Below are 27393 nucleotides of genomic sequence, written 5' to 3' on the forward strand. Positions count from 1 at the left end.
ATGTCCTAACAGGGATTTCTTACCCCAACAGCTAATGACTGTTGAATCTTTAACAGGTGGGTCTTTTTTTTTTTCCCTACCTGTTGATTAGGCAGTGTTATTCAATAGGTGCTGTGAACACCACTGCAAACATTTCTAAGCAGGCAGGTTTTTAAAGCCATGGCTCATAATGTGTGGACTAGAATTGCCATAGGAGGACATTGCAGTTGCTTAGCTTCTCATTTTCGTTTCACTGTAATCATTTGCTTTCTGCAGGCTACACTGGGATTTCTACAGTTTTTTTTGTTTGTTTGTTTGTTTGTTTTTTAATCAAATAATCTCTTGGGAAAAACAGACTTTTTTGTGTGTTTGTGTGTGTGTAGTTCAAGATTTTTCTGTTGCTCAAAAAAGGGGGGGGGGGGTGGGTGAATAAATGAAAGTGCTGTTCTCTGAGCTCGTTCTTTAAGGTGTAGAAGTGAAGGTGTGATCCTTCTGCAGAGCTTCTGATTTAGCACACGGCCTATGCTGAGTTGAGCCACTTGGAAAAATTCTCAGAACTCATAATGTGCTTGAAGTTAAGTATGTGCATTTCTGTCTGAATAAGGCTGGAATCTTGATCCAAGGTCTTTGGTGGGAGTGTGAGGATCTGACATTGCCTGTTTGTGGGGAGGGCACAAGAAGCACTGTGGAAGCTCTTCTTCAAAGTGCCCTTGTCCAAACAAAGCAGATGGCATCCAGCCCAAAGCTTGGCCTCAGTTTCCCCCTGAAAATCCATGAGCAGCACTGACTCAGCGAGTGGTGAGGCAAACACATTACACAGCAGTGACATGCTAAGCTGACAGTCGTGGTGCAGACTGCTTCCTGGTGTCCTGGTCTTGTTGTGCTTGAACTTCCCCTGTATGAATTTACTCATTTAGATGTCTGCACTGTTACCGATGGGAAGACTGCTGTGGACGTCATTTTGCACGTGGTAAGGCTGGCAAGACAAAGCCCCAGAAATGAAAAAGTAGTTCCAGTTAGGAAATCGAGATGAGCAGTCTTACTTCCCTAGAGCATTCATAGAATCATAGAATCACCAAGGTTGGAAAAGACCTAAAAGATCATCCAGTCCAGCCGTTCACCTATTTGGTAGGTTTGATAAAATAATGCCACAGAAATGGCTTTATAATGAAGCCTACAATTATTCCTTGATTGAGTAGTTTTAAAAATACAATTCAGACACTTACCTTCCATGGTAGTGAACAAAGATATAAACAAGACTATTTCAAGTTTCCCTGATTCTGTGTGAGTATGAAGTATTGATTACAGCTCTCTGTAGCTCAGCTGGACAACACAGTAGTAGAGTTGTAGGATAGATGGGGAGGGGGGGAAAAAAAAAAAAAAAAACAGAAGCTACTTCAAAAACTAGCTTTTGCTCAGAAGAGTATATCCTTCAGACCGAAGGACTATGGAAGTAAACTTTAATTGTTTTGTATAAATGCAGCTCTAGGCCCGCTTCTACTATTTCGTTCTTTTAAATTCAGTATTTTACTCCATGTACCAAAAAGGTGTTCTGTGTGGAATATATTTCAGATTTTGACCATAACAGCGGTTTTCTTTTTCTTTCTTTCTCCCTTTGGGTCTTGCCAAAGGGTGTGTGAGGCTTGTTGAGTCATTTGCCGCCTGTGCTTTCCTGACAATTAACCACATAACTGTAATTCCAGCAGCCAGTTAGGAACAAATATTTCTTTTGAAAGCAAATCTTACACAACTGATCAGATATGAGTAACTAAAAGTAGGAAATGTGTTGTTTCCAGCAGCAGTTTCTATTTGTGAGAAAGCTACTGTTATTTATGTGTTGACTCGGCTACTCTATAAAGTAATGTGCGGTGATAAGGCAAGGTTTATTGTATCATGGACTTAGATTCTCTGGATCAGACTCTTCTTTTTAACTGTGGCTAAGAAAAAATCAGAGCAGCTTCTTCAAACATCAGTGGTTTAGGTGGTTCTTTTGCATTATTGTTGAATTAGAAGCTTTCTTTCAATGCACACCTGAAATTCCTGATATTGTAATACTTCATGGAATCATCTACAATAGCCAGTGTAATCACAAAATATGATTTTAACTCCATGAGCATTTTTTGTAAACTGTCTTTTGTCAATGAATGTTAATTGTTAGTGCAAATATCTCTTCTTTTCCTGAGAAAGAAGTACTGATCATTGATTGTACCATTTCCTTCAAAATGAAGGGCATTGCATAGTAACTAAAAAGAAATAAAAGATTTATAGTATCTTTCATAATCTTTCCTTTCTTTGTTGTTTTGGTATTTTTTGGGGTTTTGTTGGTTTGTTTTTTTTTTTCCCTCTAAAAAAATTTTTTTTTTTTTTTCCTAGCTTGTTTGGAAAATTGTAGTGATTTCTTTCATGACGGATACATCAGGCACAAAACTATCAATGTTTTCACTGGCTTCACGTCAGATTGAAATGTAAATCCTTGGTTGTGTTCATACTCAAAAGAAAAAACAAACAACTTCTATGCAAGGCCAGACCATCAACTGATTAATAGGCAGTGGCAGTATTAAATCTGAGGATCTGGCACATAATTTAATTTAAAAAGTGGAAAATGAATTCGGAAAAAGATCATATAGTATTAGTTGGCACCCAGGCCTGTCTTGTGTGCCAGCAACTGCTAAAGGAACAGATGTAGTGTTTGTGAGAAGGAGAAAGGAGCAAACATCAGAGCTCACAGGGAGTTTTGGGAAAATCTGTACAACTATTTGGTTTGTGTGATACTCCAGTCGTGGGATGAAAGTGATGTTCTGCCTGATAGTAAGTAGTCACACCATGTACAATGGCATGTAATTTGTCAAAACTATTCACCATGTACACATTCATGACTACAAAGACAGTGATACAGTGACTGAACCTTACTTCCCTGAGGTCCTGACTAGAAGTTGTTTGAATTTCATGCAAAAGCATCAAGTCAGCTCAAGCAAGAATACTTTGAGTGAAACCTTCCTGAGGAAATTCAGCTGTAACAAGATGGTCCTTGGCTGAGAGCATTAGTGGAGATTTTGGTCTTCTGAAGGCTGCAGCTGTCCTTGATGGTCTTCTCACAGGTGTGACAGAGGCAAATCCCTGTAACAAAGACAGCAGCTTCTAAGGATCGGGGCCACAGGTGGGATTTCACCATAACATTTAATTTCTAGCTCTAGTGCAGACTTAGGTGGTTTCGAATAAGATGTGTGAGGCACCCAGCTGTGCTCTATGTGACTGCAAATGCCTGAATTTTCAGGTGTCTTATATTAGATCTGAAAGATAACATGAAGAACCAAAAATGTCAGTCAGGTGTCTGAATCAATATCCTGATATTCCCGCTCAGCTGCCACCTAGCATTGGAGACCTCTAGATCTGAAGCTTCATTTATTAATTTTTATCTTGTTTTCAGAATCTTCAAGTTTGGGGCCTTTTTCTCACTCAGAAGGTTCTCTAATTACATGAAGCAACACAGCTGATGTCTTCTTTCACAGTCTGTGCCCAGGGATGGAGGGATACGGTATAGAGAAGCCTCATATACCACCCAGAATGTACATGACCTCAGATGCTGAGCAGGAACTTCTTAAAAATGTATTTGCACTGTCCTTTTATTTCGGAGCTTCACACCTGAGCCAGAAATAGGCTGATGTAAAATGCATTTAGGTGGAGATGAACTGTGATGATTTTTTTGCTCTCAGGTCTGGCTGCTCTGAGCAGTGGGATTTCTGTACTGAGGTTCCTTCATTAGTCATCTCTTTGCTGTGCTCCAGATAACTTCCAGCAAGAGCACTCATGAAAGTCCTCACCTCACAAAACTGGTGGAAGTGATGGATGGGAATTTAAATCCTACTCAGGCATAAGAGGAAATGAAATTGCAATCTTTCTCCATCCTGAAACTATGCTCACATCTCTGTGATACTGTATAAATACCCACCACTATGGCCTCATCAGATTTTCATTATACAGGAAGGTGGTCTCGTTTTAATTTGCAAGAGTGGTTACTATACATTTTCTTTCTCAAAGCTAGGCATTGTGGCAGGAGGCAGATTTTGTTAGCTGAGATCAAGGTGTTTAAGCACTAGAAGGGAGTGTTGAGGGGGAGCAACAGGTTTGTAGAAAAAGAGAAAATCTGTAATCGAGGGACCTCTGGAGATTGTCCTTCTCCAAGCATGAGCAGCTAGAACAGGTTGCTGACATCCAGTCAGGTTCCATGAATAGAAAACTATGATCCTTGTGGGCAAATTTCTGCCTCTTATAGACTTCTTTTTACATGTTCTACTTCTGTCAAAAACTGCTTGATCATCAATGCAAGCCTCCTGCCACCTTTGCTTCTTGCATGGAGAAATGTACCATTATGGAGCTTGGAGGAAGTGATCTCTGAATATCAGCCAGCTCTCCTGAAACCCTTTCCAGGACTGTGTCCATGGGATCCTTCCAAGCAGAGCCCTGAACAGGCAAGAGTTCTGCTCTTCTGAAGACCAGGCTGAAATCCTACTTGCCATGTTTCATCTCATGTCCCTTCAGCCAAGGCTGCCCCCACCTTTGCATCCTCTACCAGTTCATACTTGTTTGCAGGTATGCTCTAGAGAACATTTCTCTCTCGCTGGCTACCCAATCAGTCAGGAAACTCTGGAGGTACTCCATAAACCTCTGTGATTTCTTGTGCACTGCTGCATTGCCCTTCCAGCAATAATTATCCTGGTGGCCAAAAATGCCAATGGTATCCTGGGGTGGATTACAAAGACTGTGGCCAGCAAGTTGAGGGAGATTCTTCTCCCTGTCTACTTTGCCCTGTTAAGACCACATCTGGAATGTTATGTTCGTTTCTAGGCTCCTCAGTTCAAGAAAAATGGAGAGCATCTGGAGTCCAGTGGAGGGCAAGAAAGATGGTCAGTGGCCTGAAGCGTCTCCTGTATGAGGAAAGCTGACTAACGTGGGGGATGTTCACACAGGTTCACACAGTCTCTCAGGAGACTGAGAGGGGATCTTATCAATGCTTGTAAATATCTAATGGGTGGGAGTCAAGTGGTTAGGGCCAGGCTCTTTTTAGTGGTGCCCAGCAACAGAACAAGGGGCACTGGGCACAAACTGGAACAGAGTAAGTTTCATAAAAACATGAAGAGAAACTTCTTTACTATGAGGCCTACAGAGCACTAGAACAGGCTGCCCAGAACAGTGGTAGAATCTCCTTCTCTGGAGATATTCAAAATCTGCCTGGATCCTTCCCTGTGTAACCGACTGTAGGGAACCTTCTTGCTATTGCTGAAATCTGCTTTTCCAAAGATCCACCAGCTTGGTGCTGGGCTCAGCTGTGCACTGTGGTGGAGCCATTGAAGCCAGCTGGAACTGACTGTGTCTGGCATAGGGCAGCCGCAGTCTCTGCCCATGGAAGCCCTGCAGCCCCCCGGCCAACATTGGTCCAGCAGGCACCCTATATACTCCCTCAGCTTGTGCTGCATATGGGGATTGTGCTGTGCTGTGAGATATTCCATTGACAGCTGCGCTAGTAGTACAGATGACCATACTCTGTAGCACATTGCCACCATTGCTGAGCATCTGTATGTGGTTCCTTCACCCTTTCGTGCACACTGTTGCATTTGTTGGCCACACATTGCCAGCTATATGCTAGACCTAACAGTCATATAGGCCTCTCCCCAGTACTAGCTCAAAAGGCTGCTTGGCTGCCCTGATCAGGAAGCCAGATGTAAACAGATTACTCAGAGCACCCTTTGGACATGAAAAGCTGGCAGGGCTCATTAGAACCATACGGAGCTTGCTAGAAATCCACGTCAAACACTCAGTAAGAGCCATTTGCCTCACTGAGTCGTTATGTTACCAAGGACTGCGCTCAGTCCCCATGCTGGAACTTGAATTACAGAATCACAGAATGGACAGGGTTGGAAGGGATCTCAAGGATCATGAATCTCCAACTCCCTGTCACAGGCAGGGCCACCAACCTCCCCATTTAATACTAGAGCAGGCTGCTCAGGGCCCCATCCAGTCTGGCCTTGAACATCCCTAGAGATGGGGCATCCACAACCTCTCTGAGCAGCCTGTTCCAGCACCTCACCACTGTCTTTGTAAAGAGTTTTCCCCTGGCATCCAACCTAAATCTTCCCTCTGTCAACTTAAAACCATTTCCCCTAGTCCTGCAGTTGTCAACCCTTTCAAAGAGTTGATTCCCCTCCTGTTTGTAGGCTCTCTTTGTTGCTTTGTCAAGATTATCAATGGAAATTTACTGGTAAGAACCAAGTTCTTAGAACCATACGATCGTTTGAATTGTAAGGGACCCTTAAATTTCATCTAGTCCAACTCCTCTGCACTGAATAGGGACACCGACAGCTCAATCAGGCTGTTCAGAGTCCCATCCTACCCAACCTTAAATGTCTTCAAGGATGAGGCATCCACCAAGTTAGCTCAAGACAATATAAAGGTCTGGGATCTAGTTTCTCATTGCTCCTGGCTTTCTTCCATCTTGTCCTATTCTGAACAACCGTTCTGGGGCAAACTCTGTTCTTTCCATATTGCAGGTCTCAAGGTGTTTACATAGTATTAATCAATTCAGTCACCAGAGGGCAGAGGAAATGAAATGAGGATGTTCTGGACCATGAAATAGATAAGTCACGTCCTTGGAAATGGTTTAATTGAGCAAAACAGGTACACAGGTATACCTGGCTCACCACAGATATTGGACAGAGCAAGATCAGACTCCAGAAGGAAAGATCAAGACATAAAAATATGTGCTGTGCTTATGTGCTTATCTGTGGAGAATAAGCCTTTATGTACAACTCACACAGAAGGCTCACACAGAAGCCAGCTGGCACTGCTCTCCTTTATAATGCTTCCTACCCTTAGCACTGGGTACACAGTGGGGAGCATATCCATGGGACCCAAAGGTGTTCCTGTGTCTCTGTAGTATCTGCTTGAGTTAATTTTTCAAGAGGCAAAAGTGCCTACAAGTACTGGACAAGCACACATGCCTTCATGGGACTGTCTGAAGGTGTTGGACCAGACCTTCCATGCTCTGGAAGCCTAGGGCTCAGCCACTTTGAACATCAGAGAACCAGACCTTTGTTGATATTATAAAAATTATTACAAAATACAGATACAATTAAAAGACTTGGCCAACTATTAAGAAAGTAGTTTCTGTTCATCTCTAATAATAGTCTGTTCTTTGAATAGTTCTGAATCTGCCCTCCACAAATAGGTCCTAACATATGTTTACATGTTCATAGTCCCTTAATGCCCAGATGCATCTCAGATCCCCAAGTCTAATGAGTTCCCATCATATGAATTAATTATACTATGAAGCACAGGAAAGAAAGCCATTAAATCTTAGATTAAGTTATTAAATTAAAATATTACCACAGAAATTCAATAGCAGCTTGCACCCTGTGGGAAGTCACTCTGCAGGGAAAAATACCATTTGCAGGTGAGGTGGCACTCAGAGCACCTTATCATATTCATGTGGAGGAGGTGCTGACCCCTGCAGAGAAGCTGCAGTTATAATCAGCCTCTTATCCAGGAAAAAAAGCAGTTATCCCAATGCATTTGTGATGGAAGCTGAGGAACTGAATAAGATGCTAGCAGGATATAAATAATGAGGTGGTACATGGCTACGCGTTGGAACTGAGCCACTAGAGCATGATAATGGCAAAGGCATGAGCCTTACTTATGTTGTGCAGTTTCTCTGGGAAAGGCGGTGGGAGGATGATGCCACAGGGAAAGCTGATTCCTCAACTTGTAGTGAGTAACGTAACCCTGTAACCCTGCTTGTCTTTGTTCAGAGCCAGAACAAGCAGAGTTGAATTACTGCAGAGGTCTAACCTTAGGTGCAAGGCTAGACTCCAGCTGAATGTGCTCCCGAAGTCTAAACATACAAAGGGCATTTCTGGCTTCACATAACTAAATCCATGCTGAGAAAGGGAAGAAGCTGCTGAATGCATAGGCCTGGATTCATCAAAGAGTTTAAGTACTGTCCTGCTGAAAAGGGATTTAAAGTTATGCATGACTGCTCTGGTAGCCTATTAGAGTATAAGTTACTTGACGTTTTACAGTGGTCTGTCACAATGCAAAGCATAGCTTACATCTGTAATTAAACATTTTAATATAAAACAGATCATAAGAGACTCACGGTACTGCCTAATAAACACACAAGATGGGGTTTTAAAGGGAGCAACATGATTTTGTAACCACCAAAGCCAGCGATTTTCTGGAGGATTCTGCTCTGCCCTCTCTGGCATGAAACTTATGGCAAGAATTCCTAACAGGAACATCACTTAGTTTATTTGCCACTGTAAACAGTGTCTCAGTGTCTTTTGTTTGCCTAAATATCATTCACTGAGTTAAAGGAGTTGCAAAGAAGAAGGGCGCAATTCTGAATTTCCTGTTTTTGTATCTCTGTACAGCTTGATTTAGAGATGCTGAGATGCCCTGTTGCTATGCTTAAATGAAAAATAATAAAGTCAAGTTCTCTGCTAACAGATGAAAACATTCACTAATATTCACATTTTACTTTACAGCACATCATTCTATTACCTCATTTGGTCCTTCATGAGCTGAATCTAAAGCCCAGTGAAATAAAAAGGCTTTGCACTGACAGATGATGGGGGATGCATTGTGTGTAGTTTATCATTGGTGAACTACAGCAGAGAAATTAGGTGACTTGTTTGAAGTCCAATGGCCAACTCATAACCACTCCTAGCTGTATGACATGACATTCCCCCAAACAGACTGGGTTCGTGAGAACCCTGAACTTCTTGCTGAGTTTCTTTGAGGTTCTTCGAAGTCTCTTATGAGGTTGTTAGCTCCACCCTGACCACAACAAATGGAACAACACTTCCTAACCTGTGTGAAAGAATAAATATCCCTTGCAGTCATGTTTATACACTGTAGCTTTCCATAATGAGTGTAATACATGTAATGCTTCAGTTGTCCCATAATGTGCCATAATGAGAAATCAGCGAATTACAGAATGGCCTGGGTTGAAAAGGACTATAATGATCACCCAGTTTCAACCTCCCTGCCATGTTCAGGGTCACCAATGACTAGACCAGGCTGCTCAGAGCCACATCCAGCCTGGAATGAATCGGGGCTGGGGGCAGTTCTGGCCATCAGTGGCCTCAACATCCTGACTGAATATTTCTATGATTCCACTTAGAAAGCAAAAGTATTGCTTTACCTCCCATCCAAAGTGCTCCCAGGCACTGAGGAATTAAAAGAAACCCTCTGTACTCCTTTCTGTTTTGTCTTTTTCTAGATTCAGAGCTAATTGCTCTTACCAGCAGTTTTCCCCAGGGAGTCATTATTAGGTCCCCTGTAGCCCTGTTTTTTGGTCCTCTCATCTCTTCTGAGCTCATGGTTTCTGCAGTGCAGAGCTCCACAGGCTTTCCTGTTACCTCAGCTGGTCCCACTCGCTCTCAGGGATAAGCTGCAGCTCAGTAGCTCTGACGGAGCTATTGGAACAATAGCATTGTTGCCTGAATAAAAGCATAATGAAAAATGGCCCTTCAGAGATCAAACAGATAATCAGGAATGCCTTACTCTATGAACTCTTACCAGGTTTACAAGGAAACCATGAATACTCCTTCACTATTTTCTAGGGCCCCTTCCTTTACCCATTTGGGACTTGAATTGTCAGCACGCAATCCCTGTCCTGAGTTAAGCTGGTGTTGCTATAACGCTTCTGGTCTTTTCCCTAGCACCTTCCTGAAACATGTTAGATCGAGACAGGGTATTTTCTCAATAACAGAAGTTTCTGAAGTCTAGGAAACTGTAGTTTGTTCAGTGAATGCAATTCCTATAGGTTCTTGTCTGACCCACTTAGCCAGACATACAATTGTTAACAAAACCTGCAGGAGATAGATAAATCCATAGCATTGATGAGCAGCCTGCGTATGCTCCAGATGCCCAAAGCATCTGTCCCTTTGCCAACTGTATGACCTTGAATAATCCATGACACTGCAACTGTCACAGGTGCTCTCCCATGATGAATACTTTTAGCTGATTTTTTAAAGGTATGAAAATCAGCATCTCTGTTGGAATAGGTACTGTTGTGTGTGTGCTCTGCCTGGGATTTGAGCTCCACTTCTGGGAGATGGCTAGGTGAGGAATGACCATGCACCACAAATACCCAAGCTCAGTGCTGAACTGGGCGCTCAGCCTCATAGTCCTGCAGGTTCCTCAGCACAGATATATAATTCCTTGGGCACTGGGATCAGTTCCAGCCCTTCCTATGTAGAATTGGATATGTAGAAGATACTCCTTCATATTCCCAGAATTTATCATAGTTGATGTGACCGTGGAGAAAAATTTAAGATTCTTTTCTCACAAGAAATTGTCATTGAGACTATGAACAGCTTTTGATGATAGTTGCAGAAATGTGTCAAGGGGAAAAAAAAACAGATGATAACGTTACAAAGCAGCTGTGTCTCCTGCGTCAGGACCTTCAAAGCACAAGATGTTCTGCTTTCTTGGCCTTTTAGACTGCTTTGTTCTAAAGATGGTAATTAGTTGGAAGTTTTCTGCAAGCTTTTGATGGCCTATTAAATAATGTTGCTCTTGTCTTTTAACAGTTGACATCTCAACGTATTAAGCTTGTGAACACTTTTGACCTAGTAACATGCAAGCTTATATCACACAGAAAAGTTTTCATTTTCTGATGCTAAAGAAGCCAACTGAATTTGGTAGTTTTGGTTTCAAGAGAGTCATTTGTAAGCCTAGTGCTAGGTAAGCAAATGGATAATAATGTCTGATAATATTTACAATTATAATCAAGGAAAAATGCAGACCTCTCAGAATTAATCCAATAAATAAATAAAATCCATTGCTCAGAAATGATGACTCTTTACTCAGGCACTGCTTCTAAAATGGTGTTGTTTAGGATCACATAAATATTCATAAAATCAAATGGCAAAAATGGCAAAAATGGAAACAAATCGCAAAAAACAAAGGCAATGGCAGGGGAAAATAGTTTGACAAGATTCACAAATGAAGTTTGCCAAGGGTGGGTTTTTCTCTCACCCAGAATAATGAGATCAGAGGCCTTCAGATTCTCTTCTGAATCTGGGATTTATGCATGCAAATGGCCTTTGTGTCTTCTAGATGATTTCTGTTTCCTATTACAGCACTCTGCTTCCCCAAGAACAGTATGGAACCATTCTAGTTTGCCTGCTAATTAAGTGTAAAGTTGTCTGAATTTCTTTATTAATACAAATTTTAATGCTCTCATTGAATGTAATATATTATGTTTCCACTTGCTTCTGAGCTTACCAGGAAGATTTTGCTATATTTGTACCATAATCTCTTCCGCTCCTCTACAGATGAGAAGGAAAGACCCGGCCTGTTGCTGATACAGAGCATCAGTTTGTCAAGCATTTTGTGCATCCCTTGGGATTAGTGCAGCTATGAAATTGTATCATTACCGTTGCTTGCTGCTGTACTGAACCACAAGGCAGGGCCTGAGAGAATATGCATGCATGTTTGTGCAATGACATTTTTAAGCCACGGTTTGCCTTTTCATTTCTTTATATCCTGCATACTAATCCAGCCCCAGAGTATTCCAAGCTGATGCCCAGAACCAGAATTTCCTTCTGTTTTAAACAAGCTATTTAAGCGATTTCGCCACAGCTCATTATTTACAGATAGGTGAACTGTTGCTTTTTGCTTAGACACATTTACAACTTCTGAAGGGAGAGGCAGTCTTGCAGACTGCTGTGAAGAGATTTGGATTTCAACCTTTGTCTCCATGGCGTACCTTTGAAAAACAGAACTATCGCAGACACAGGATTTGGCTCTGCAAGCACTAAAATGCACACATAAAGTGCAACAACAGCATCAAAGTCATGGTTTTGCAATATCTGGGCCTTATTTAAGACTGTGAGCCAGCCTGGAAGCACTTTATTTTAGGCAGATTTGTTTTCCACTTTTTTTTACAGAAAAGCAAACTTTAGAGCTCAATAACCACCAATCTGACAGGAAAGTCATACACCCATCAGAGAGAGAAGTGGGCTTGAAAGAGCTTCCCTTGACATGCTACAGAAGTTACTATTTCCTTGGAAGTCTCTATGTTAAAAAAAAAAAAAAAGCTTGTAAGCTAAATCTATAAATGAACAAATGAACGATAAGAGCTGGTCTCAGCATTTCCTGTTGTTCCTGCTCCACCACGCTGAGCCATTGTGCTCCTGCTGGTCCCTAAGGGCTGTGCCAGAGCCAACTTGCAGCTCCCTGACAGGGTGTGACTGTGCTTTTGGACACAGCCCTAAGCAAACAGTAGCAGTGAACTTTTCCAGCCAGCGAGGGAAGTCACAGTGACGCAGCAAGCCATGCTTCCAGCAAAGCCTTGCCAGGAGGGATTAACTCTTCCCAAGGCAAAGGATTCTCTTCTCTGCTGTTCAGATCAGAGCAGGGGGCTCATATACCCACTCATCATGCAATCTTTCCTCTTCCATTGGCTTGGTAACCAGAAAAAACAGGAGTTCAATGCGCTGACATCATGTGGTTGTGGAGGGCATGGGAGGTTACAATCCCTTGTGTACTTTTCCAGAAGCATGAAGGTTAAAGCAAGGTTAACATTTAAAGTGTACAGAAGCAGAGTGAGGAAGCACCGTCCCAGCATCCTGGCAGCAATGTGCATGTCCTGTAAACTACTTACAGGCTGAAGCTGTGGCAGCCCAGAGCATTATTTTTAAATCTGAAAATGGGGTGAATGTTTACACTATATTACAAAATGTAATTTTAGAGAGAATTTCTTGAATTTACACAAAATCTGTGGTTGGGCTCTGGCACAGGTTGCCCAGGAAGGTGGTGGGATCACCATCCCTGGAAGTGTTCAGGAGATGTGGCACTGAGGGACATGGCTCAGTGGGCATGGTGGGGATGGGCTGAGGTTGGACTAGGTGATCTTAGTGGTCTTTTCCAGCCTTGATGATTCTATGATTCTGGGATTAAACTATAACATGTATCTCCTGAAAAACAAGAACTCTGATGACAAAAGGTGGCATGCAATGCTAGTACTGGAAATAGAGCTGTTGAATGATAAAAAAAAAATTGATATTTAAAAAAAAAAAAAAAAAAAAGTGTTTTGAATTTGTGAATGATTTTGTTCATATTTTCCAAGGAGAGAAATTGCTTAGGACCTCTACCATGGGATTTTGCAGTTAGGTTTCTGTGCTTTAATAAAGGAGCCCACATACAAATGGATTGAAATATATATTATGTATTTTAAAGTGTTATGTTAACAAAAATGTTTTTCAAATTCGAGAAAAGGATAATGAAACTCAATTGCAAGAATTTCAATTGCATTCCTTGGTCTTTATTCTTTTGGTTGCAAACAATACATCCAACTGAGGTGCATGCAAAGAAACTGAGAATCAGGCACTTTCCCTGGTATCTAAAAGCAAAATGAATGAACTTTGCAATGTAGACATTGATCTCAAGCAGCTGGTTTTGCATTAAACAAATTTTCAGAAGTCTGATATCCTTTTAGACTCTGTGATAACTAGCACAAACTGTTAGATAGCAAACACAGCATTTCTCAAATACTGCTGAGTAGTATTTCCACTCAAGCACTAAAGTATACCCCAACATCTCTGATGGAAAACAAATATACAGCTAGGCAAACATGTGTGGCACGTTCTAGTTAAGGCCAAATGGAAGCAACCTCTAAAAGGAACAGGTGCTTGGAAGATACAGTTATTTTTTTATAGCAGCACTCACTATTTCATCTCCACATCTCAAGGGGTCTGCAGTGACATAACTAACTCCATGCAGTCGTGAAGTTGAGATTTTCTTCCTTTCAGTTTCAGATACAGAAGGATATCTGCAAATTGGAAAGCAGAATTTGGAGCAAATAAGTGACAGCACTGTACACGGAAATGAAGGTTTGGGGAAATGTCATGCTTGTTCTCCACAACAGGAAAGTGGATACATGGAAGCATCATCATGGATAATGTGAGAAGCATTTTGCCATTTACACATAAAAATCACTTATGTGTTGAGATTAAGAAGCAACTCCAACATCCAGATTTGGGAGAAATTGGCTGTCTCAGTTGAGCATTAGCAGTTACAAAATTCAACACAATTTATCTGGCTGAAACTCAACAGAATTGAAACACTCATCAATACGTACATTAAGAAACATACCAGCTTTGAGCAAGCTGAGTGCTATGAATAAAGAGCAGAAAGGGAAGCGCTCCCTTCAGTCTCATGCAGTGGACTCCTGTGGCTGTAGGGAGCCCTGAAATATTCTACCCAGCTCCAAGGATCAGGCCAACAGGGCAACTGAAAACTCTTGTCTTCATGTGTTGGTCACTAAGTACACTTAGGCTTTTACTATTCTTTTAAGGATAATTACTACTGCAATAGCTTTATCAACAGGTTTACTGCTATTGGTTTAGGTAATGTTTTATAATTGCAGTCTGCCTATGTTAAATAATAACATCTGTTGACAGAATTGGGAAAAGGTTCTTCCCTGTTGAAAAAGCTAACATCTCAGATGCAGGCTTTATATTAAGAGAAGACAATGTTAACAATAACTGAAGTAGAAAGGACACTTACTTAGAAGGCATTACATGGACCTGCCTTTACAGGAGTGTACCTGGGATTTGTCAAAATGCACTAGAACTAGCTGGACTGCAATTGAAAAGGAAGGTCTGGGTGGTGTGGGTTCACTTATTTGACTTGGATTTGCATTGAGCCACAGCCATGAGAACCATTTTAGTGGAAACATCACAAAGTGCTCTATGTGGACTTAAACTTTTGTCCCCGAGATTAAAGGCAGGAAATCTTGAATTACAGGTTTTAAACTGGACTGGAATATTTTTTCATTCCCAAAGACGGTATAAAGCATATTGTTTTACACTGCAGAAAGTCTGCCTGTATTTTTATTTATTCATTACTTTCAACTAACAAAATGGATTGTTGGCTTCCAGAAAAATGTCTGTACTCGTATACAGGAGCTCTATGTACATGTCAGAAAATATAAAACTGAAAGTGATTGGACACTGATTGGTAATAAAGGTGAAAGTACACAGTTCATTTTCGTTGCTCACGATAGAACAAAGCAAACAATCAGGAATAAAAGCCAAGTTAATTAAATTCCAAATAACTTTCAGTGTAATAAGTTACAGTGGTATTAGTAGCACAAGCTAGGAAATTTATTACTAAAAATAGCATTTTTTCAGTCTCCCTGGGTTTCCTCTGTACTTGTAAAGAGGGGCGAGCACACCCAGAGGGCATTTCAGCTCTTAGGAGAACCAAGTTATTTCCTCATAGGTACTCAATCTCTTTTTTTTTTCTCTGTAAAAATATGTGTGTATATTCAGTCACACAGAAATACACACACAAGAAAAGATTTCTGTGTGCATACACAAATATGTCTGTCTCTCTGTGTGCATAGGACACACGTTTATGTGCTCATGTGTGCACAGTCCCCAGCAAGTTGTCAGACTCTTACCACTTAGGAGTGATAAATGCAGGCGGGGGAGTTTGGCAGAGCTTATTCTAACTCTCCTCTTTTACTGTTTTCACAATCATGTTGGAAAACGGAGTTTCTTCTGACTTACACTGGTTTACGTCATCTCAGAGTAATGTTTTGAGAATAAAGCTTACCAGAAAAAAAAAAAAAAAAAAAAAAAGATTATATGGCTCTGAATAGAAGCTGGTGCTCAAAGAGCTGATGCATGTTTTAGCGCTCAGAATGTCATACCTGGGAAACAAGCAGTCACATCTTTGGCTCATGTGAACAAGTACAGCTCCCACAACCTCAGCTCTCCTCAGCCTGAGCGTTCCTTGACCAGCATTTGGATCTCCCTGTATGTTCCCTTGGGACCACCTTGCATGAGGTTGTCCTCTGCAAAGCCCTTAGAGCAGACAGATCTATCTGTCGAGGCTGGGCTGTGCCAGGCACATCAGTCCTTTCTGGCCCAGAGGTGGTTGGCTTCTTTTCAGTTTTGCTCTGAGCACACCAGCGAGTGAAACTCTACTGTTACCAATGCAAAATGCATGAACTTCACTGAGATGAGTGCCCTCTGCTTAGTGCTTGGGGGAGAAGGCTTGGCCTCTCACATACAGTATTTTGGCTCTTGTTTGGAGGTCACTGCAGGAATGATGCCAGCATGTAAATATGAATCTCACTGAATGCTGGTCACAAACAGGTTTGGGCAGGAGCTACTGCATCTCTCAGTGTGGTAAACACAAAACATTTTATGTTACAATTATCTTAGTGTGACTGTTATCACTGAGTTCCTCGATCTTTGAAGATTACCAAGTATAACTGAACAGGTAAACTCTGCGTCTGCAGAAATACTGTGCACATCAACAGTGCTGGGCTTATCTTAATACCAAAGCTCATTCAGTTACCTAAGTTACTCTATGTGTGAGATTGCAGGTTTTAAGGAAATTCCTGGTGGTGGCTGAGGTTCCTAAATAAAAGCTCTGTAGCTGCACATTTTATCCCGGTAACAGTGGTTAGTATTACATCAGTGTGATTGCTTTCTTCCCTTCATGTTCTAATCATAGATCCGAAGCAGGCTGGCTGAAAGAGAGCACCAAATTTCAAGTGACTCACACAATCCTGAAGTGTCAACTCCACACCTTCAGCACACTCCCTGGTTACCATGTGGCAGCCAGAGATGTGTGAGTAGCTCCGACTGCATTTGCTGTCACTGAGCAATTGTAACACTGAGGGAGAACACAAGAAAGCCATAGCTGCAGTGGCCAAACAGCACCCTCATCCCTTCATACAGCTCTGACTGTTGGGTCTCAGAGACTATGTCCAATGAAAGGGTCATCTACAGAACAAAGTGTGTGAAGATTCCACTGTTTCTACCAGTCATAGCTGCAGCTCTCCCCATCCTTTTAATGCACTGTGACAGAGGAAGGCAGCTCTAAGTTACTCAATAAGTGTACGTTCTCTTTGTTTTACTGCAAGGTACGTGTATGCCTGCTATGTAAGCCTGCAGACACCATGACAACTTATCTTGTAGTGTCTATGCACAGATTTACATTCTAGCAGATGCTTGAAGAGCCATCACTGCTATTACCACTGAGTGGTGCTGGTTACTTCCAGTGACCATAAACAAAATGTGGTTCTGGTCATGGGAAGAATAGATACTATATATTTTTCCTGCTTGTATGCTGTCCATTATGTCATTCTCTTCAGTATGAACTTTCAAGTCAGGTTGTCTTATCATTGCAAAGCTTTAACGTCTGAGAAAAAGAAAGAATATTTAGCTAGATAACAATGCATTTCAGCTACAAAGGTGACCTCTAGCTAGAAAATGAACACCCAGGTCACAGACAGGACTGTGTTTTTCTTTCTAACTCCTCTGAAATTAGGGGGAGATGAAAAAAAAAAACAGCCAAAACAGACTGCATGATAAAAGCTCTAAGAAGTAAAGGTTTACTGAGCATATCTAAGCTGAGATGACTTGATGAATAAATACATCATGAGCTGACAGCCTAAGTGGTTTATCTCTGTGTCACTACTGAGTTACTCCTCTGTTAATTCCCTCACTCTGTAAAGCTTAGTTTATGCATTTTCTTTTATCTTTATTAACGTTTAAACACATTCCTGGAGTATTTCAGTTTTTTTTCTGACTTGATGTATTTTCTCTCTGTTGATACTAATTTATTTCTGTAGTCCATTACCACCTTTGAAATGCTGAAGTTTTTTTATTCTGTCTCAGCTTTGCCCAGTAGATCAGTTTTAGGGAAGAGTGTGATGTTTAATGCAGCACATCAACACAGTATCACATGCAAAAGTACTCAGTGGCTGTAGGAATCTAACCTAGTAGTGGAGACAGCAAACTATAAAGTCAGCAGGGAGTGGTGGTCATATCAGACAAAACCAACAAATGCAGATGCTGGCAAGTGGGTTCTACTTTATTCTCCTTGCCCAGCTGCTCATAACCCACTGCATGAGTTGTTATCAGCCCATCTCAAAGCCTGCCTTTCTTCTTGATTTAGATTTGAGCTCTTGATTTTCCACCCACGCATTGTGTTAATTTGCCTCCCTCGTGTTGAACAGAGAGCAGATCAAGGGCTGTCATTCTGCTCAGCTTAATCTCCAGGCATAAAAAGTACAAAAAGCCCCACAGTTTCAGAAAGCTCGCTGATTAGTCAGCGGAACCACTGTCGTGGCAACAGCAATGCAGAAAACACCTTTACAATTGCACCTGCGCATGATGAGCAGTGACACAAGCCACAAAGAGATCTCGTAGGTCAAGAAGCCTCTCAGCCATGAAAGTAAAGTTCAGTTCTGTCACACTCAGGATGGCTATGGAATTTCTCACCAGCATGTTAACCAGCACCACAGAAAAGAGCTGATAAGTTATAGTTGTACCACAGCAGTTGTGGTGAATGTGCTTTGCTGGACTTCTTTAAATTCTCTTCCCTAGTCTCTCCTTCTCCATACACAGGCCAGGGGAGTACCGTGTATATCCTTGCAGATGGCAAATACTGAAGTCCCTGTTTGCTTGCATGGAGGATCAAAAGTCTCCTAGTATTTTTTGCATCCTGCAATACAATTGATGCAATGGGGGCAGTGAAGTGTTCAGTTGTGCTTGCCAATGGTTTCAGGAGGAAAGATGAAGATCTCATTGTATTTAAAATGAGATGTCGTGCAAAAGTCCTGGCAAAGTGATGACTTAAATGAGGTATCTTGCCACAGATGTTTTCCAGGATTGGATTGAACTGCTCAGTGCAGGTTCTACTCTATGGGTAAAGTGTGAGATTTCAGTATGTGCAGTTTTAAGATACATTCAAGTATAGGTATCATCAACATCTCTCTTTAAAGAGCACATTCATGTTGAATCCTCATGAGAGGTTCATGTTCCTTCCTCTTTAATAATGCACAACCTTGTAGCTTGTGCTGTCTCTAGGAAACATTGGCAACCTGCAGGAGAAGCAAGGGATTCTTTGGAGACAGCTGTTTTCACACATTTAGATGCTCCTGTTCATGTCCCCAGTTTTGCTGTGTACTCAGTGTTATACATATATTGCATAGCACACATGTTCATGTAGGCACACCTAAATGTATCGAAAAATACACTTGCATACAGATATATATATACATACAAAAGCGCATGCACATCCTTTTTTAGGATTCAAATTTTTGTGGAGTGATCACAGTTTAATTCAGCCGGTCTGTGCTGGCAATTGTACAGAAAATGCTCTGTATTATGCACTGTTCTACATAATCATTCATCATATCTCATCAATTCTCCTCTTTGAATGTAAGGAACTTTACAAACCAGTGACCACTGATGTATAGTATATGCTGGGCCATCTATAGCTCTTTTGTGTATGAATGTACCTCTACATATAAAATGACAGATCTCTAGTTGATACATTGATTAATGAACCAGTACTGTTCTGTAGACACCACTGAATCGCTAGATTTACTTCTGCAGAGCCTCTGATCTGTGATATTCTATGATGCACAAAAACCAAGAGGATTTATTGAGCTTTAGGTATAAGAAAGTTATTATATAGAGTAGGAAAACAGGTTAAAAAAACCTGGAGACTGAAAAAGATAAGCCTAACTATAACCTATGTCTAATTTTGCATATAAGCAGCAACACCTTAGTTTTGCATTTTTACTGATATTTCCATCTGTGAAGCTAATTGACTCACTGCGAGCCCAAGCAGAAACTTCAAGTACAAAGAAGATAACAGATATTTCTCATTCTCCAAACTAGATCCATTGTTTAAAAAACTCTCATGTTGCACATCCAGCACACACTGTGACCAGCAATAGATGAATGTGTCTGTTACTAACACCGAGATTAAATATTATTTACTTTGCATTCAGTTCCAGTAATTTGGAGAATGGAATTCTGTATGGGAACAGAAGATAACACTTCAACAACAGGTCAATGAGAAGAAAAGAAAGACAGTGAAACACAGCAACTGTGTGAAAACATACAGAAGTTCAGAAGGTTAAAAGGGTTGAGCCAGTATTTTCTCACAAATAAGATTACACAGAAAGATAAACAGAAAGCAATTTTCCTCACTATCTGTGGCAGTAAAAGTTAACGCCCTATGAAGTGTCTTTTTTGCAATCTAACCAAGCAGGAACCATAAGTCTACAAGACCTGTAAAAGATCTCTACATGCCCCAAAGAAGGCTGCAAAGGCAGTAAGCATCTTCAAATTTCGTAACAGAATAAGGAAATGAAACAGGAGATCAATACCTGGCACAGCTATAAAGAAAAATGAACATGTATTTGGAAATGTCTTGGAGAACTTACTTCAGTGCAGATGTATAGTTTTAGTGATGAATGACTTTAGAATCTTTTCATGAGAGGGAAACAGAACTTGACCCAAAGATGCTGGATTTGCAATGACAGAAGGAGTAGTCAAAGTTCAGGGACACATGAACTGACTCAGTAAACAAAGCAAAACATATAGGCAGCTGGGAACACCACAGATTCTTCTGTCTCCAGTATGAGTTCATTCTATATGCACTTGTAAATGTCAGTTATCTGCAAATGTCAGACAGGCCTCCAAGAGCAGAACCATAGCTAGGACAATGCTAACTAGAATCTGCCTCACGGGTGGTCTCTACCCACAGAGGACACAGAAAAAGGGAAAAAAGCCAAATTTGGGATTGTGAGGAGGAAATGAGTTGGTATAGCTTGTGTTGTACACAACAGCAACCAACAAAGCAATGGTGGAATTAAATAGTTCTAATAGAGCTGCAGCTTCTCTCACCACAAACCCTCCATATCAGCAGCACCAAGACGAATCAAGCACCTACAGAAACAAGTTTGCTCCTACCCAGATGGAAGCTATCCATGAGAACGGGTTAGAGTTCATCTCATCAAAGCAGGAAAACTAAAATCACACTGCAGTGGTTAGTAGTGTCAGGAAATAAAAGTTGAGCAGCAGAAAAGAAACCAATTTACAGACCTGTTGCAGGGAGTTCATGTGTACAACAACTTAAGACCATCTACATCTGTATAAGTGATAAGGTACAAATGTGAAAACATAGCACAGTGGATGCATTAAATGCAATGAGGGAGACTGCCTGTGCAAATGGAGTTCTTACTGCTGGGTACCATATGAAACCAGAATTTTCAGCTGAAACAGGAAAGATTCATTGAAAATATTGCTTGAGTTGAGATTATCCTTATCATAGACAGATAGGAACCCATGAGCTTCAAGCATGCTTGCTCCTTTGCTCTCCTGAAACTCCATCTGAATACAGTCTGGAGCCCCCAGCACAAGAAGGACATGGAGCTGTTTGGATGGGTCCAGAGGAGGCCACGAAGATGATCAGAGTTTTCAAGCACTTCCCTCACAAGGACAGCCTGTGAGAGCTGGGATTCCTCAGCCTGGAGAGGAGAAGACTCCAGGGAACCTTACAGCAGCCTTCCAGTACCTGAAGGGGGCCTACAGGAAAGCTGGAGAGGGACATTTTAGAAGGGCATTTTAGAAGTGACAGGATGAGGGGAGATGATTTAAATTGGAAGAGGGTAGATTTAGACTAGATATCAGGAAGAAATTCTTCACTGTGAGCATGGTGAGACACTGGAACAGGTTGCCCATGAGGCTGTGGATCCCCCCTCCCTGGAAGCATTCCAGGCCAGGCTGGATGGGGCTGTGAGCAACATGGTCTAGAGGGAGGCATTCCTGCCTATAGCAGGGGGTTGGAACTAGGTGATCTTAAAGGTCCCTTCCATCCAAATCCATTCTGTGATTCAATGATTGTAACATGGGAGATGCTTCCCTACATGAACCTCAGTACTAATATAAACCAGGGATAAAGTCACAAGCAGCATTTCCCTTCCCATCTCAGCAATACCACAGCATGGTTAATTGTATCCAGCTATTAACACAGGTTCATCAAAACCTGAAGGAAGATTTCCCTCTGATTCAGGTGCATAAGATAATTCCTATAATAGTGGAGTTTGCTATATCAAGGTGAATGCAAGAAATTGCCACTCAAATCAACTCTAAGGTTATTTGCATGGAGCACTGATGTCACAGGAAAACTTTGGTTCACTCTTTTATTGTGACTAGGCATCAATGGCTGATAGGAAAGAGAAACCAAGAAACATCAAACACAACATCCAAACTCTTAAAACCACGGCAGTAGGGTTACAAGTAAAGCTCAGACATATCAGGCAGACATGAAAAAAATGTGCTTTCACATTTGAGATGGGGAGAAGAGGAGGTGGTCTCAACATCCATGACCTTTGCAAGCCCAGAAAGATGAAGGCTTCCAAGGACCAGCCACAGCACTTAACATGAGCAGTGCTTCCAGTTTTATGGGCATAAAGACTTTTGGAACAAGACGGCACATTTCGGTTTCCCAATACCTTTTTCAGAGCTGAAAATGATAAACAAAACCCTGGCAACAAAACTAGTTCATTATCTTTGTTCAATCCAAAGCACAGAACAGTTCCTGAAGTTGTGATGGGAATAGGTGTAGCCCCAACACTGATGTGAGAGAAGAGAAGAATTTGCTTAGATTTACGTATGCAGATGCAGAAGGGAAGTATTAAGGGAACAAAACTCCACCTTCTTTCTTTGAGCTCTTCCTTGTTTGTTTTCGTTTAAAGTTTTATGGCTAAGTGATGAATAAGCTGCATGCAAAAGAGTTGGCCTCACATTTTTCAGATTGCATCTGTAACTAGAAAAGGATAGAGGCCATTCCCTGACCCCAGCAAGAAAAGTATATGGTGTCAGAGCACTTATATCCATACAGATAAATCTCTACTCCACATTCCTATTTCCAGTACAAGGTGGTCAAGCCCATATCTGCTTTTCCATGTTGGCCCCATTGCATGCCAGAGCAATCTTTGAAAGATCACTCATTAGTGTGAGCCAAATCAGACTTAAGAGCATGCTGATTATTTAACAGTACACCTATCTGCAGTACAAAGCATAGCCCTGTGCCATGACGCTGTTCAGTTTACGAGCACTGACGTAGCTTTATAGCCTCTTGAAGTGGTGCACAGGGAAATCAGGCTGGAGTTCATTCACAACAAGATTTTGAGTCCTCTGCATGATGACCATGGGCCAGGCCAGGAGAATGGAAAAGGCAGGACATGTCTTCTGAGAAACATCCTACAGGCGTGGGAGCTGATACCTGACAGTAAGACTGTGGCTGGGCCCTACACTGAAACATTGTGGAGTTGTCATCAGAGCTATGAGGATTAGTCAGTTGTCTGCAGAGCAGTGTCTCGACCCATGTTATTTCCTGTTTTAAAGCAATGTGCACAGAAACTTATGCATACCCACACACACAACCACAACGGGTGGCATGACTGAGTAATTCAGTGTATTCTGGAATGTTATATTGGAATTCTGATTATTTCAGAGGCTCTTTTTAAAAACTTCCTGTGTAAGAGTAGAAACACCAACATGCAAGCACTAGTCCTGCTAGTACTTAAGTTGCACACATTGATCTGGGTGCGTATTTCTACTAAAAAATGCAGGGTTTTTTCAGCTAAGCAGATGGCCATAAACTTTAGCATAACTATGCACTGTGTTTTTGAAAAGCACTGATCATGCCTGGATGTGAAAGGAACTGATTGGCATGAAGAAGCCTTACTTATTTAATCAGAAGATGGGAAGTTGCCTAAATCAAGTGTAGTGATGTATTTGTATGTAGGACTGATTTTTGCTTTGAGCAAAGTTTTGATTTGATTTAAATCCCTGATTTAGAGAATCTGAAATGCTTGCCTCAAAGGGCAGTATCAGTGTTTATTGCACTTCTGCAGCCCCCATTCAGCAGTGCTGGAGAAGAGAGCTTTAATCAGTCTGTTCACTGAGAGCATCTATTTCTTCTTTCCAGGCAACAAAAAAATGCTATTTTTGTATGACTGTGACAAAAGGAGGGAAAATGGGCTTTCAATTTAGGTGATTGTCCAGGAATGCATAGAACAAAAAATGTTACCACAAGCACACAACAGAAAATACAATTTAGGAAGACAGATAACATCTTGCACAAAACCAGAAGCCTATTTCTTAAGGTACCATTGGGGCCATTTCATTATTTGCAAATAAAATGGTCCCAGCTGGTTAAGACGGTACCCGATTCGCATGTGCCACTGCTTACAGAACTGTCAGCATATCTGCAAGACAAGGTCACCTGGATACATGGCATTTCATTTCAGTCACTGCTTCTGTAAAGAAGCAGACTGCTCCTGAAAATGCAAAGAACTCCGTTTAATGATTAACCACCAAAATGGTTTCTCACTTTATAATCAAGGGAAAGGGCAAACCACTGTGACCACTTCCAGAACCACACATTTTATGAGAAAAAAGAATACAATCACCTCAATCTCTAATATTACTATAGAAAATGCAGACTGGAATATTTTATAGAAAGCCTCTGATGCATTAGAAGTTCTCCTGCCCTCTGTATCTCAGAGTGTATCACTTCCTACAGAACAGCAGTACTTTGCCTCCAGCAACTCCCTTCACAGTTCTTTCAGTACTGGGAAACCTTGCCTGGTGAGATTGGTTTTCTCCCTCTAGGACATTTTGATATAGAAGTGCTGTTTTATGCATCTTTATTTCAATAAATAAAGTTGATTGTTGCTGTGTTTGCTTTTCTGGTTTCAGTATTTTTACAGTGTATAACAGATGGATCTGCTAGCAACAAAAACAGATAAAGTTGCTTAACATTTTCTGTGACGTCTCGGTTTTCAGATGCTTATATCTCATTTTTTCCTGTTGGGCTAAAGCATTTCATGCTTGCTTCTTGCCTCAGATTGATTTTTTTCTCCCTGTTTTTTCACAAAAATGATTCTTCTACTTCTGAGAATCAGAAAATAAATAGATTTCCTAGTGTTAATTTTGCTCTTGTAAGGCCATTTGGGATGAGAGTGCTGCATTTTGATAGGAAAATTACTGTGGAATGAATTCAATTAACAGGTTTACAACTTTTAATCCATGGGCTGATCATATGAAGATTACAACTACTGTGAGGAAGCTTGTAACTCAGAATCATAGAGTCATGGAATCACTTGAGTTGGAAGGGACCCACAAAGGTCCAACTCCCCTATGCTGAACAAAGACACTTACAGCTTGATCAGGTTGCTCGAGCATCCTGACTTTCAGTGTCTCCAGGGATGGGGAATCCACCACCTTTCTGGGCAACCTGTTCCAGTGCCTCACCATCTTTATTGCAATAAACTTCTTTCTATCCAATCTAAATCTTCCCTCTTTTAGTTTGAAACCATTTCCCCTTGTCTTGTCACAACAGACTCTCTAAAGAGTTTGTTAACTTCTTGCATAGATCTTCTGAGCTCTGTGGATTTTAAAAAAAGTCATTTAAAGGCATAAAATAACTTGGAAACACTACTACCATAGAAAACAGCAGAATCCTTAATATTACACCTCTGAAGATTTTAGCAGGTACATATGCTCACACACACACATACAAACAACTCTGGAAGAGATGTACTGCCTTATGTTAGAGAAATACGACCTAAAGATGGCCTGAGGATTTCAGGAAGAACACTGTCCGCACCAAAATAGTTGGAATATTTTTCTGTTGACTTTGCTGGAGAAAGTATCGTTTCCTTGGTGAAGTTCCCCACACCCTTATATTTTAAGTAAAGTTATGCAGCTCAGGCTGCTCCTACACAGAAAATACAGCTTTTACCTTCCCCTCTTCTGCATCCTCCGCACATGTTCCCAGGCAGCTGTGGCTCCTGCTCTTTGCTCAGCTGTTCCCAGGCCTTACAGGCTCTTGGATATTTCAGAATTGCTCAGTGCCAGAGCAGCTGCTTTCCATACCACTTGGCTGAATACCTTTAGCACTGGCTGGTCAGGAACCCTCCGTGGGCCAGCAGTGCTTTATCCCCAGACTGTGTGCACCACAGCACCTGTGACTTTTTCTGTATGTGATATATATTTAGAAATGAGGATTCCCCAGGAAAACATAGCTTTAGTAATGCTTTCAATGAAAGTAAATTAATCAGTTAAGATTTGTTCAGCAATTACTCTATGTATTGAGCAACTGAAAATAAACAATAATTAGCCTTGCGTGTTTGGCTAATTATATAAATATTTGCCAAGCATATTTTCAAACTAAACTTAACTAGAATCCGTCTAGGAATTCTCCCAGTGTGAAGGATTGTACCACAAATTACAGAGTTGATGTTTAATATACGTCAGTATTTTTCCAAGGAAACTTGCATGATACATGCACATATATTGAAGATTCTTGGCTGTTGTAAATTCTAACCCCATCTTTCTCATCAAAATCATATATAGCAACATATGACGTGCTTTTTTGTGTTTTGATTGTTTTGTTTTGTTTTGTTTTGTTTTGTTTTGTTTTTTTATTTTTTTAAGCTGACCAGCTCCTCCAGTCATTTAACTAAATTAGTAAATTTGCTGGAATGTGCTCCAGGCGGGACTCTGCTCTGGGACTGCTCAGGCAATGAAGTGAAAGCAGAATGCAGCCTGATTATAAAGTGTAGCTGTTCACTAGGGACACTAAGATTAGAAATCCAGAATCCTCACTGCCTGCCAGTTACTTCCAGTTATAAACCGAAGTGTTAGCCAGGGACTGTAAAATCTTTGATGATTTTGGCATGGTCAGTAAGGATAGTGTGATTCTGCTCGTGATAAACAGATAGAATAATGCTGAAGAGCAAGGGAAATACTCAGAATTAATTATAATATAGGAACAAAAGGGAATTCTGGCTTCTAAGCAAGCTACTGTGCTCTTGTACTTAGAGAAACAATAACATATTAGGACATAGAATCAAAGAATTGTTTGAGTTGGAAGGGACTCTTAAATATCATCTAGTCCAAGTCCCTTGTGACAGGGATACCTACATCTAGATCAGGTGCTCAGAGCCTCATCCAGCCTGATCTCAAGTGTCTTCAATGGCTCCAAGGTGTGCAGGGACTGCTTTCTATTGCCTGAATCATTCCTTCACTTAAAGCCAAGGTCTCAATGATAGTCTTTGCTATCTCCATTCTTGCAGTCTGCCTTTCACTGGGCTTTCCAGCTACCTTCCTTAACACGATGTACGTAATTTCTTCTCCACTGGTGAACATTTTCACTCCTTAAAGATGAAGTGGTGGGAGGAGAAGGGAGGGGAAGGGAGGAGAGGAAGGGGGTGCAGAGAAGGCATCTTTTTGCATCCTTGCATTTCAGCTCATCCCATTCCAGCACCCATCCATCCAGCATTGTGACTGTTCCAGCTATACCACACAGCCACTCAGAGCCCTTTCTGAAGAACACAGATGCCACACTGGTCTGTTTGTACAAATCTTCTCACTAAACTGAGCTGGGCTGTACACTCAGCAAGCTGAGACCAGTCATCACTCGTATGGTTTCCAATTTAGTCAGCAACAGCCCTGGATTTTTCATTACACAAAGTTATTTCCCCGTATGATATCTGCCACAGACGATAAAACTAAA

The 27393-nt window shown here is 41.2% G+C and overlaps 1 long non-coding RNA gene across 2 annotated transcripts; it reads right to left on the reverse strand.

Annotated features, from left to right (window-relative positions):
• Nucleotides 1-2338: 2338 nt before the first annotated feature.
• Nucleotides 2339-25745, reverse strand: LOC122172034. 2 transcript variants are annotated; one of them, XR_006172164.1, is made up of 3 exons: nt 25618-25745; nt 13711-13813; nt 2339-3096 (listed from the first exon to the last, which is right to left on the reverse strand). It is a non-coding gene; the product is annotated as an uncharacterized LOC122172034 (long non-coding RNA). The 2 variants fall into 2 exon arrangements; XR_006172163.1 differs by lacking the exon at nt 25618-25745 and adding an exon at nt 15701-15936.
• Between the last annotated feature and the right edge of the window lie 1648 nt (nt 25746-27393).

Source organism: Centrocercus urophasianus, unplaced genomic scaffold, assembly GCF_019232065.1.
Source record: "Centrocercus urophasianus isolate 14NV4802_14NV808 unplaced genomic scaffold, USGS_Curo_1.0 seq_11, whole genome shotgun sequence".
NCBI classification, from domain to species: Eukaryota; Metazoa; Chordata; class Aves; order Galliformes; family Phasianidae; genus Centrocercus; species Centrocercus urophasianus.